The sequence below is a fragment of the Cyrtonyx montezumae genome, unplaced genomic scaffold (assembly GCF_038088225.1).
Source record: "Cyrtonyx montezumae isolate F1298 unplaced genomic scaffold, pur_monq_1.0 scaffold_3, whole genome shotgun sequence".
In the NCBI taxonomy this organism is placed as follows: Eukaryota; Metazoa; Chordata; class Aves; order Galliformes; family Odontophoridae; genus Cyrtonyx; species Cyrtonyx montezumae.
The window spans coordinates 106,825,148-106,833,773 of NW_027072034.1; the positions used below are offsets into that span (position 1 = coordinate 106,825,148).

The following is an 8,626-nucleotide window of genomic DNA, read 5'->3' on the forward strand; positions in this document are numbered from 1 at the left end:
TATTGAACAGATTAGAAATACAGGAAATCATTGTCAAGAACACTCAGCGGCAACACCAGTGATGTAAATCCAAGCTGTGGCTTCAGTAAAGCCAAAGATCACTTCTCATCTCCTCAGGTGGCCATTTTTTCAGGAATGGTGTGGATCCTGTGCAACTGCCCTACTGAGTGCCCTTAAAAAATGACCACTGCAGCTATCCACTTTTCGGTGCTGCCTACCCAAACGTTTGTTCTGAACCCCTATAACATCTCAGTTTCAGCTCAAATTGTTCAATTTTTAAACATTATTCTCAAGAAAAAAAAATTCAACTTCTTCAGAGTTTTATCCTGCAATACCAAGAACTTCACAGCTCCCGCCTCAAAGACGTATCTACATTCAAAACTAATTCATATGATTTACCAGTAACTATTTCCTACTGCCCCTTCTTATTCAGTATCAAAATAAAGTTTGGGCTACTGTTTTGCACCATGTTTTTAAAAGACTTTAAATAAAGCACACACGCTTGATATATTTAGCAGCCAAGTACCTCCTTTCCTTTCTGTGCAAGAGGAAGTTTCCCCTCCCATCTGCTCAGGATATTTAGAAAAATAAATAATTACAAACTGCTGTTTTTCCATGATCCTGCAGAAAACGACTGTTATACACATGAAAAAAAAAAAACCGAACAAAAAAAAACAACCAACAAATCTGAGGTTGTACCCCAGTGCCTATTTTAACCTCTGCTGCCATCCCAGAGCAGCCACAAGCAGCACAGCCACATTTTCACCTTCTGCCAGCAGCAACTGCTGGTGCTGGGCAGCACTGGGCCTCCCGCAGCCTCCTGCAGCCATCACTGGAGCCCTGTGCTTTGCATTTGGTTTTCAGACAGCCTATAAATAAGGTGGCTTATTATAAAATACATTTGCAAGGAGACACTTAAACAGTTTAGTTAGATATTTATGACAAGGCTTTTAAGACTGAGTAGTAGTTAAGAAGGAAACAAGCCTCCTGCACGTTTAAACACTCCACTCCTGTTTATGACAACTGGATCTTCACAGACAGAGAAAAAACAGAGGACGTGGCTCCTGCAGCAAGCTAGGAACAGACTAGAAACAGGGCTCTTAGTGTTCCTCAGTTAAAAACACATACCCACAATTTCTTTGGCCTCTGCAGGTTGTTTATGAATTCTGCAGTCAAAAATGCAGCCTTGAACCATACAGAAAGTTGGAGTAAATTTCATAACATGTCATCTATTTTTGATTTTAGACCTCTTGTGTACAATTTATGACTGCTGAATCTTCCAAAAATAAAAAAATAAAAAAGCTTTTCCTAAAACCCACATACTGAATGTATTATCTGCTCTTACCTGCTATCGTCACAGCAAACTGCCATTACTGCAGCCATCCACCCTGCACCAACGACTCGTTCTGGACCAGTTCTATGGGACCTATCTACAAGAAGGGTGAGCAATTTTCATTCTCTTGCTTCACTGACAAACATGCCAGGCAGCTGGCACCAAGCAGCCTCCCCCAGACACCCTGACATTGCTGAGCCCTCATGGCACACCATTACATAACTGCAGTATTTATAGGGACTGCTTGGCTCACACCATCGGCCAGCCAGGTTTTACTCTGCCATACACAGACAAGTGAGCAAGCATTGTAGTTCCTTAATCAACATGTCACGTTACGACCAACCAAAGATTTTTACAGAAGCTTGTCTGTGGTATCAACAGTCACGTATCACAAAGTTGGAATCTTATCAACAGACTCAAAAGTTATTTTCACAAGACCAACCTTCTATAAACTTGTGATGAACAATGACAATCTTCACCTCACCTTCAACTTCTGCTCAGACAATACTCATTATGATGCTCATTACTAATTCTTAGCACATTTCAGTTGTGCTCATCACATAATTCCTCAGTATTCTAAGACTACTGAAAAACACCAATTGCATCAATGCCCTAGAAAATGCCCCATCAACATTTTATAATTCTTACCATGTAACTCCAGGGGCTGCTGTTCAACGTCTTTGAGCTATTTTAAGAAGCACTTCAAAGCACCATGTATGACTATCATCTGATTTTACTTAGGAACATAAGAGTATATGATGAACATCACTGACCTCTTCAAACACTACCATTTTCTTTACTGCTTTCATGGGCTAATAGCCTTGTTAGAATTCATTTTCTTCCCAAAACACGGCCTGCCTTTTGGTCACAGTTTTTATCTCATCACAGACTTTGGCTTCCCTTATCAACCACATTCACTTCAACTTCTTTATATTTTTGTAAACTGGCTTCTTTACTTCTACAGAGAAGCTCTAACAGGTTTCTCTCAGTTACAGGACAACGGGTTTTCTGTTAAGTACTGTTCTTTGATCAGTATTCTGTCTCTGAAAGATCTTTATTTTAGTGAATGCCAATTAGCACCATTGCTGAAAATCTCACTAAATGATACCTTTAATTGCTTGCATTCTAAAAACATCTTCCTCATATCTGAACAAAATTCAAACAAGATATTCCACATTAGTAACGTATCAGTAAGGAGTCAAAAACACCAGGAAAGAGACTTTCCTGAAAGAAGACTGCTGGTTATGAAAGCTCAGGTCGAGGAATGGTGCCTGCAAAGTGCCCAGACCGCAGAGCACAGAGGGGAAAGCCAGGATCCTGCCAGCTCCAACACGAACGGAAAGCAGGCAAGTCATCTTAGTGAGGCTGACAAGGCACAGCTGCTGAAAATCAGAGACCATCATGCAACTCCAGCACGCCTTGAAAACAGCAGCAGGGGAAGGCGTACAATTATAAGGAATAGACTATAATTAAATGAAATATGATTAGAGAGCACGCAGTAACTTTCACTTACACAAGATATCTAGCAAGCACAACCTAAAATATGAAAACAAGCGAGAACTGTGTCTAGGAGTATAAACTAGACTTTTTTCTTTGCTGTGGTACAACAAGACATCCTTGTTCAACGTAATATATGCAGAATTCTTTGTTCCAGAGAATATTAAAAAAAAAAAAAAGGCAGGGTGACAGGATCATAGTCAAAAACTTGCCTAAAACTGTGTTCTGCAATTCACTATACTTTCAAGGCATTAGGGAAAAAACAATCACAAATTTGCCCTTACATTCACTGAAGCCTGCAAGTACTTATTTAAAAAGCATTCAGACAGTACTTTATCTCTTAAAAAAAATATCTTTATTTCTATTTCTGCCCCACCATATGAAAAACTAGAATTCTTCCACTGCTGTGCTTTTTTGGCCATGCTACTCACATTTTTTTCCTTTGTATTGTTTGTGCTTGTACACAGCACCCTCTGAGAACTTGATGATCCCAACAAAAGAGATTTCTAATCTTTTAAAAACAGGCACTAGGCCTCAAAAGCCCAAATATGTCAGTAAAACAGTTATGATGATTTCCAGAATGGGTGCATCTAAAGGATTTTATAATGCAGTCATTCATGGGGTTTAATGATCTCCATTAAGAAGTGGCAAAAGCCTTATTGTTTGAGGATTTACAACGGATCAGAAAACACATTAGAAAATATAAATTAAGAATTCTTCATTGGCATGGAAATGACCAAATTAACCTCTCTCTCTAATTTCCTGTTATCAGCATAAATTGCATGATCCCAGAAAGTGCCCAAATCCTCAACACAGATTGGTATTCCTGCATGACTTCACGCTTTCTTCAACACCTATGGCTTTCCAACAACATATGAATGTAAAAATACTGTAAAACTTGTACAAGAAATCACCTTTTCAAGACTACATTCTTTCTTCACGCTCTCACAATCGAAGCCCGAAGTTGTCATTTCAATTACAGAAATAGCATTCACTGGTTATTACACTGGAACTTAGCATTTTTTTTTAAATATATAGGATATTATATTATTCAAAAAGAAAAATACCAAAAGCTGGCTTGATTCAAGCCACCTGATTCACACTTCCTTTAAAGTTACCATTCTCCATATAACCAGATCAGAAAACAGAAGCGGAACTGCTGCAGTTAGATATCCAAGTAAGCCAGCTCAGTTGAACCCCACAGTCGATACCTCCGCTAAAACGTGGCCGGGAAACCAACAGCTCCATAGGAAGTACCAATCCACTCAGTTAGTTAACAGTGCAGAAGTAGGGATTTATATTTGATTCAGAGTTATTGCTGGTCATGTGAATAAATGAGTATTAACTCTCACTCTGTAGAGAAACACCTGCCGAAACCGGATCACAATTCTTCACAAAATATGCAGACAAAAGAAAACACCCCTCGCCATTAATGACATTTCTGTGAAATCACTATATCTGGAAATATTATCTGTTCTTCCTCGCTTACATGGGAAAAACACAACTAGGCTCTGAAATGGTACAGCACATTTACTACGTTTATTAAAATAAAACAAAACATAGCCTTAGATCTCTTAAAGTTTTCAAGAAGTATATGAAAATTATTGTCTAGCGATGTAAGCGCTGTTGTAGCGATTTGAATATAAAACACTTTTAGTTTTAACACCCGAGTACAACGATCTCCGTATCAGCATGTGAACTGGCACCAAAATAATTCAAGTTCTACATTCAGAATGAGAATGTCATTGCTACAATGACACGCACTGCAAAAAAAGACAATGGTCACCAGCAGCACAAGCGTGTCAGTCTGTTCTTTACATGTGAAGCACAGCACTGGGCAGCACAAACTGAACAAAGACTGTGGAACTGTCGAGCAAACATCTGGCATTTTGAAAGCATTTCTACCCCTAAAGTTGTGGAGGAGAGTTTTGTATCAGATTCTGAAGTGTCACCCATTACACTGGTGTGCAGCTGAGTCATGAGATATCTAACTGGAGCTTGCTGCAAAAAAACTGAACCAGCTTAAAAAACACACAGCTGAGAACTTAAGATACTTGTAACTTAGGAATTGTAACCAACAGTCAATCTGGTTACAAACACCAAATGTATGCTAAAAAAGCTTTATTACCACTGAGCTCGATTTTTAGACAATTTTCAGATTTTTAGACATTTTTTTTTTTTTCCCTAGCTAAAAATAAAAGCAGATCGATCCACATATCATCCACTGCTTCCACTCCAGAAGCAATTTTCAAGGAAGATTTTAATGAATCAGTTGTTGAATCAATCTCCAGGGAAGCCCTTCCCGATGGCACTTGGTTGGCTTATCCAAATGCACCGCATTGAAACAGAACTCACTAAGATAAGCAGAACTTTTTTTCTTCCAGCAGCAGATACGCATTTAAGAAATTAGAAGAACGCATATGTTAACAATCCAGCCAGAAATTCTGGCATATTATTAGTTGTGCCACACAGTACCAACAACAGGCATACAGGATACCTATGGCATAAGCAATCTCCTATTTTTATGCTGCAGCACTATGCGGAAATTAAAGACACTTTTCCCATTCAGGGGAAAAACAGAGCTGTTTTTCTAAGCCTATAACTGGAATTATATATTAAGTACACGCTAGGGGTGTTTCTCATATTAAACAGATGAATTAACGCACAACATCCTCGGCCAAGCTAAAAATAAATGACCCTGCGCTTCCAAACTACCATTTGCTGCAGACAACACAGGCTCTGCTTCACAAGAAGCATGGATGCAGGCAGACCCCTACTGACCTGAGTGGAATTCCATCTCACCGGGCTGCAGCAACACGCAAAGCCCAGGTCGCTATCCCATTAAAGGTGCTGTAAGCCAGACTGCTCATCGACAGGCAGGATTTACATAATGCCATCAAAAAGGGATGCTTTCATCTCTTCAAATTTAAGTGGCCTTTTTAACGCCAAGTTAACACTGTAATGACTCTTCTGTTGGAGAAGGAGATTCGGTTTGTTCTTTCAAGTATAAGTAATTTTTAAGGAAATTTTTTCACTCTGCATTTCAAACATATGATTCCATGTTTTCGTATCTGTTACTTCCGTGTTAATTATTCAAAACAGGCCTTTCTCACATCGCATCGAGTGCAGATATAAATAACAAGGGCTGTGCAATGAGCACACAGAATTGCTACAACAAAGCAATATGGCAATCTCCTTCGTATCTTAAGCACACAAAATACCACATCACCTCCTTCACTTTTACATAGTTCTAATTTAAAAACAAACCTGAATGTGACACCGCCTGATTTGATAAGTTTCTTTCTGACCCACATCTTCCACGTATTTAACCTCTGCTTATCTAGTCTGCAGCTCAATTAGTGCCATTAAAGAAGGGACAGAATGGAAGAATATCAAATCCAGCTTCCTCTCCTCGTATGTAAGCCGCAACAGATATGAGCAAGTCACTACTGATCTTCTGTTAAATTATAAATGGAAGATACCACACACATAAGTTATTTACTGAAATAAAATGAAGGAAACAGAAGCCTTTGACGTGAAGTAATTTGGAGTATGATACAGTTCAGCCTTATTTCCCTCACCATACCCATAATACCAGTAACCACCATTACAAAAGTGCTGAAGATAGCCCAGAGTGGAGCACAACTCTGTTTCACTGCTGAAACTGATGCAGAAAAGCGACAACAGGACGTAGGTCAGCACTCAGCATAGCAGCAGATCCACCTCTGTGGAGGTGGCAACAGGACTGGCATGTGGGTGAGGTTCCAGGGGATTTACGAGGCATCAAAGGCACCCCCGGGCACCCCCAGGCACCCATCCCACCTTCCTCGGGAGGGAAGCACCGCTCTGCTCCCGGTGGCCTCGTGCCATCGCATATCTGGGAGAGGAAGAGGAGGGAGGAGTTCACCGAAGTTCATGGTCAGCCAGTGTTCACGTATCCTGTCATGCAGCAACGCAGAGATGCGCAGGGCACAAAAGCTCTTAAGCCACACACAGAACCGACAGATTTTGCCTATGCGTGCGTGTGTGTGGGGGGGCTGCAATAGGATCGAATGTGTCATCTGTGCGGAGGCTGCGAAGCGTGGAGCTGTCAGTCGGGAGAAAGCAGCCTCGCTGGGAGAGGGGGCGGCGGGGAAGGAGGTTACAAGCGCGGCCGGGATCGCGAACGCAGCCGGGCCGGGCCGGGGAGCCGCGCAGCCCCCGGGAGCCGCCCCCGCCCGGGCCCCGGGGCCGCCCCTGGGTGCCGGAAATCCCCCGCGGGTCTCCGTGCAGCCCCGGCCCCGCCAGGCGCCCGCGGCCCGGCTCCCGACCCTCAGCGGCTTCCCCTCGCCCCGCGGGGCCTCGGCCCCGCAGACAATGAGCGGCCCCAACTCACCAGCAGCGCCGGAGCTCCGCGGGTCCGGGGGCGGATGTTCTGCCCCTTCTCCTTCCTCTCCTCCTCCGGCCGGGAGCGATATCCGGACGCGCCGGGAGCCGAGCCCCCTCCCCTCGCTGCCCCGAGAGCCGCCGGCCGCGCCACCTCCCCGAGCGAAGTCACTTTATTCCCCGCTCCAACATGGCTGCTTCCCCCGCCGTCGCCTTTCCGCGGCTCCCCAGCGGAGCGCGGCCTCGGATCGCACCAGGAGCCGAACGCTACCGGGTGCCGAGCGCAGGGCCTTGCGTCAGCCAGGCCGAGCCGAGCCGAGCCGAGCCGGGCTACGCGTCTCCGCTGCGGGCTGCCGCCTCCGCCCGCTCGCGACGCACTGAGCCAGCCCCGCCGGCACACCGAGCGCAGGAGGGGCCGCGGGGGAGGCCGGGCGCCGGCGACACCTAGCGGCCGCGGAGAGCACTGAGGGAGGGCCGGGCGGCGGAGCGCGGCCCCGGGAAATGCCGCTGAGCGGCGGAGCGCGGCTCGGGCCGCCTTCTCTGCGGGGGAGCCGGGAGCACGGAGCGCTGCTGCTCCCCGTGGGGAGCTGTGTCAGTGTGGGGAGGGCCTTTCCTCGCTCCAGGTGTAGCGGCCGCCGCCGGCTGCCCCTTTGGTGCTTAGCCTGGGGCTTGCGGCAGGGTGGAGCCCGTCTGTGAGGCAGCAGGAACTGGAGCTGGGGGGGCACCGCGTAGCTTCTGCAGATGTCTTGCTCAGTTGCAAGGAAAAAGTCCTTTTCGTTATTCCATGATGTTTCCTTAGCTCTGTAGCATTCCCGTGCCATCCCGGTGCTTCTCCTGCCCACACCGACCGTGCTTCCTCTTTGCTCTTCCATTTATAACCGTTTTTCATTCAAAATGATGTAGTTTGCATTCCCTCACTTCTCAACCCTTTGTGCCCCCAAATGCCTTAACTTTCCAGTACTATGGAACAAAATCTACAAGTTACTCTTACGAGCAATTTGTTCCGCACTATCTCTTCTTGTCATGTTTCTACCACAGAAAGAACAAAATAGAACAATACGTCCAGATCTGAAGTGATCTCAGTGATGTGTGTTTGAGCTTCAAGTACCAGGTCACGGATATGCTTAGGGCACACTTTGGCCCATTGTTTTTTTTTTTCTTTTTTTTTTTCTTTTTTTTTCTTCTTTTAACATGTTTTGATTTTTGCTTTTATTTTGCTGGTCAAAGTTCAGTGTTACAGCCACATGACCTGTTGTCCAAGCAGACTTGCAGTCTTCTGGAAGACTATGTGAAGCCAAACCGTGGTCTTCTCAGGAGAACTGATGGGATTTTCATGTCCATGCTTTGTGGTATGTCCAGGCACACTGAGGGAGGCCAAGCTCTGCAGGTAGCTCTGTGCTAAGGTGGAGGATACAGTGTGTTTTAATGCAG

At 44.7% G+C, this 8,626-nt stretch overlaps 1 protein-coding gene across 2 annotated transcripts in view; it reads right to left on the reverse strand.

Annotated features, from left to right (window-relative positions):
- Positions 1-7,546, reverse strand: part of CDK17 (cyclin dependent kinase 17) — an 85,830-nt gene extending 78,284 nt beyond the window's left edge. Inside the window, exon 1 of one of the 2 annotated variants that reach the window (XM_065742696.1) lies at positions 7,206-7,546. The gene's annotated coding sequence lies outside the window, so the exon portion shown is untranslated. The remainder of the gene's footprint in view (positions 1-7,205) is intronic. The other variant, XM_065742697.1, reaches the window with a different exon arrangement.
- Between the last annotated feature and the right edge of the window lie 1,080 nt (positions 7,547-8,626).